The sequence below is a fragment of the Alligator sinensis genome, unplaced genomic scaffold (assembly GCF_000455745.1).
Source record: "Alligator sinensis unplaced genomic scaffold, ASM45574v1 scaffold205_1, whole genome shotgun sequence".
NCBI lineage: Eukaryota > Metazoa > Chordata > Crocodylia > Alligatoridae > Alligator > Alligator sinensis.
This window is the reverse complement of record NW_005843046.1, coordinates 1-4,414: the sequence shown is the minus strand read 5'-3', so window position 1 is coordinate 4,414 and position 4,414 is coordinate 1. Positions and strand designations below refer to the sequence as shown.

The window sequence follows — 4,414 nt, the reverse complement described above, 5'->3', positions numbered from 1 at the left end:
GTGGCAGAGCCCTCCACACAATGTGGGGCAGTGGGGGGGCAACGGGGTTTGCCCCCCGCCTGGCAGGAGCCGGTAAGTCTGGGACTTAAAAAAAATTTTTTTTAAAGAGCCAGAAGCTAGGGCCAGGCAGGGTAGCCATTGACAGGGCTGGGAAAGCAGGCAAGGAATGGGGCCTGTCCAATTTGGAGATCTGGCGGTGGCCAAATCTCGAAATCAGATTTGGCCAAATCGATTCAGGACAGTGATTCAAATCACTGAATTGAATCACTGTCCCCTGAATCAGCCAAATCTGAATCCAAAACGAATGCTAGTCGCTTTGCACAGGCTGAATAGCCAATTATGGGGCACAGCATTTGATGCTAGGAGGCAATGGCCAGGTGGTTGGTTAGCGCAAGGTGATTATGATCCAATTCCATTCCATACTGCCAAAGGGGGACAGATTAGACCTGTAATTATATGGCCATGATATCACATCACATGATCAGTGTTTTTAATCATCTAATCCCCACCCACAAATTAAAGATAATGAGGAATACAACTGACAGGAGTGGAGAATCCTAGGGGAATAGTTTCAAGAGCCATTCAAGAAAGAGAAATCTTTGTCTCTAAGCCCCTTTGCATTCAGCAAGAAAGGGAAGGCAGCAAATAAGGACCAAGCAGCAGTACCTGGCAAGGAGAAAAGGGGGCAATAAATGGCACTTGGTAGAAATTAGGATGATTGGGTTCTGCTGTCTAAGTTGACTCAGTCACTGAGGGAGGGGGAGGGAGGGAGAGGATGTGAGTGGGGAGGGGTGCACTTTACAGGTAAGGCTCACAGAAATTTGCTGACAGCAGAAGAGTGGGGAGACGCATGGATATTCAGGCCTATCCCGGGATCTGGACAGAGGTGCATTCTAGTGACCCCAGGGCCCTGTGCCCATTCTCTCTCCCCAGTAAGCCTGACCTCTGCTTTTGGGTTCCTTCCAGCTTGGCTTTGTCCCAGTTCCATGCTTCTTCATTCTTGGCTCCTTGCCAAGCACCCAAGCACTCAATTGGATATCTAACATCCCACTGCAAGGCCGTACTATAAAATGCGTGGAGAAGGTGATTTAGAACATCTCACAGAAAAGAGAGATATGGAGCATGGTCCCCTACCTGGCTCATAAGGGAAAAGGTGCATCCTTCCACTGTCACTGTGCCTTCAAAAAGACAGGACGTGGCCTGTGTTAATTCATCAGCAATACACTCCACTGAAAACAGTTTGTAAACATCCAAGCTATAGCTCACAAATGGTATTAGCAACTTTCTGGAATCTGTTAAAAAATGCTACCATCGCTCAAGCAAAAAAGAAACCCAGGTAAAGGAGGGGGTGGTGCATAAATTAATTGCAGCTGAAGTGATATTAACCAACCATTTACATGTTTCTCAGGAGATTTAGCCAGGGTTTAACATCAGATGGATGGACAGAGAAAGAAACAGAGCAAAAAGAAACAACATATGCTTCATAAAGCAATGAAGGTTCGAAACAAAGCCACAGTACAATGTGTATGTATGTATGTGTATATATATCATTAATACCTTAACAAGGTAATCACTAAATGGCTAGAGTCAATAGTAGCCAGTGGATTTGCTGGCAGTTCTATTTAGGATTTGCTAAAGAAGTTGATGACTACAGGCCCAATCTAACAACGTGCATATGCTTTATTTCTAGAATGTCTGTGATCCCAGGGAGCGCAAAAGGACTGTTCCCATGATTGTTTCTTAGTGAGTTGCATCAATGTTTGCAGGATCAGGGTACAACACAGAAGGAAACTGGATCTTGTTGGTTTTTTAATTTGATGAAAAATGCTTGCCACTGTTGTATCTGCCTTTTCACCTTCTTTCCATTAAAATGATTATGTACCTCAGGGAAAATTCTGGCTACACCGAAGTCAATGTCAAAACTCCCATTTAATTCAGTAGGGCAAAGCTTTTACCCTTACTCACCCCTTGAGTTGGGTTTTTATAGCAGCATCTGGGACACAGACTCCTAGACCTGCAAGCAGGTTACACTCAATATTTAGGACTATCCTAGAATGTATTGTTTTTCATGTCAGGTAATCAGCAGCCTAGATTTGTGCCAATTGCTAATAAAGGCACAAGCAGGAAAAGATCATCCTCTCAGGTAAGAAGTCAGGGCAGGGGGAGATGCCAAAAGTGGAAGCTGATGATATCAAAACTGAAAGATGCATGTCATAGCAGGGTACATTTTATTGTTGTGCAGGAGTCACCAAGTGGCATTGTTCCACACAATCTTACACATGCTTTTCAGAAACAAGTGAGCAGGATATAATGCTGGAAGATGTGCTGTATTGCTATTGGTTGTGTGACAGATACTCTTTTCTTAACACCAAGGGAAACAACAGAACGACAAAACTACAGAAGGCACCACAGCCCGGTGTCTACAGATTACTAGATAGTAGAACTGGGTCAAAGCTACTATGTGTAAAATGGGGGGCAAACTCTTTACCTCTTGCACTAGGGGCTAGGGTGTTAATTAGCAAAAGCTGCACAGTCCAACGTAAAAGCTGTACAGCAGACAGAGTGTTTAGATGCCTCATCCTGAGAGAGCAGGGAGCAGCACTGCCCAGGGAGAATGCAGCTTTTGAGTTTTGGTGCAAGATGGAGAAAATATCTGCAAATTAATTTTTTTTTTTTCCATAAGGAGAAGTGAGCTAGTTGAGAAGTGCTTTCTCAGGGAGGCGGGGAGACAGGGGGGAGGGTTAGAGACCATCCCAATGCCAGGCCTCAGCACCTGTTCAAATATGGAACATGAAGTGAGATTTCCTGTCATTTTGCACTCAGCATGTGGCAGTCTCTGGACACAGGGCCCGTTCCACAGCATGTGTCCAGAGGTGTATCCGACTCCTAGCCCCCCGGCACTTGTAACAGTGTAAAATGGCAAAATTAGGTCATCTCTAGGCTCATGTGGGGGAATCCTGGCCTGCTGAAATCAGTAACAAACCTCCCCTGGGCTTCAAGATGATCACAATTTTCTTCCATGGTCTTCAGACTGCATGTCGGCCCTTCAGAAACAAACTCAAGAAGAACCAATGCTTATCCTAGTTTGTCCTTCACTGGCCTTTCTTGAACTGGCTGTTTTTTTATTTCCTATATTTGTTCTGTTAGATTTATATCCCACCCTATCCAAAAGGCTCTGGTGATACATGTCACTTTTCGTGGGGGGGCTGTTCTTGTTTATCCTAAAAGGTTGAGTCGCACCCAGTAGGCAGCTGTTGCCATGTGCAGAAGGGAGAATGCAGGAATTAATGAACACATTTAATGTCCTTTCTCATTTGTTCCTGCTACAGAAAAACATGACCAACGAAATCACTGATGAAATTACCAATATAATGACAGTGTGTGGCTGAGGTAACAGACATCATATATCCAGCAATAATACAATATCAAGATAAAAAAATAGCTGAGAGAGACATGGGAGTTGAGGAGGCCAATGCCAAGAAGTTTGTCTTCAGAGGCAGAAAGAGAACACCCAGCAGATTACCAGGATGTGTGAAGAGAGGGAGCAGAGGAGAGCCAACACCACTGTTTTCACAAGAGTCACCTGGCCTGTCTCCAACAAGAAGGCCACTGTCTCTACGCAGAGAGTGTTGGGCAGAAAATCTGCCAGAGCCTGAACCAGCAGCGGCACTTCCCCATCACGCTGACAGTATTTCTAGTTTTTGCAGAACGGGCACGTGCATGGGAGCTGAGGATGGCAAATTACAAAGCTATTGCATTAGGGAAGATATTTCTCCTGACTTCAAAAAAGATCGCCCTAAAACAGGCATATTTAGAAAATTATTTTCACTAACCAATGTCCAGGGAAGAGTGCCAGGTTATAAGGAACAAGTGCAATGGGAAGGACAAATGCCAAAGCAGCGTCAAGTACCTGACTTTCTACAACCCACATCAGTGGGCATCAGGAAGCTGAATTTTTGCACAGGAGCTCTGGGGCTCAAACCTTCTACATCCACCTGGACACAGTAACTAAGCGTAGAGCTGTCCATTCAAGAATAACTCAACCCCAGATTGGCAGGCAGCTTATAGGAAAGTCCTTGTTTTCATCACACAGAAAGACATTTCCTGAAGAGTAAGTACCACATAAGGCAGTACAGGGAGCTCGCAGCAAGCCCCTGCCAATGTACACAATGCTGCCTCAGCCCTTGTGGTCACCAACCAGTATTTATGATAATGCTTTTTTTAAAGAAATACATGATGAACTAATGAGCAAAATGGTTCTTTCACAAACCCTACATGCTCAGGACAGTGCAGTCCTCATAAGTGATCCTTCATGTATCAGCACAGATACAGCTGATTCAGTGTTGAATAAGCTTGCCATATGCCAGGCCACAGACCTGCAGTTTTCTGAAGATCAGGATCTCTCCCCTGACAT

The 4,414-nt window shown here is 44.7% G+C and overlaps 1 long non-coding RNA gene and 1 pseudogene across 1 annotated transcript in view; both read left to right on the top strand.

Moving 5' to 3' along the window:
- The window catches only part of LOC112548249, a 27,088-nt gene extending 25,564 nt beyond the window's left edge, over window positions 1-1,524 (top strand). The window contains exon 3 of the long non-coding RNA XR_003092073.1: window positions 1,409-1,524. This is a non-coding gene — a long non-coding RNA (uncharacterized LOC112548249). The remainder of the gene's footprint in view (window positions 1-1,408) is intronic.
- A 1,811-nt stretch (window positions 1,525-3,335) lies between these two features.
- LOC112548246 lies at window positions 3,336-4,368 on the top strand (annotated as a pseudogene).
- Window positions 4,369-4,414: the final 46 nt, after the last annotated feature.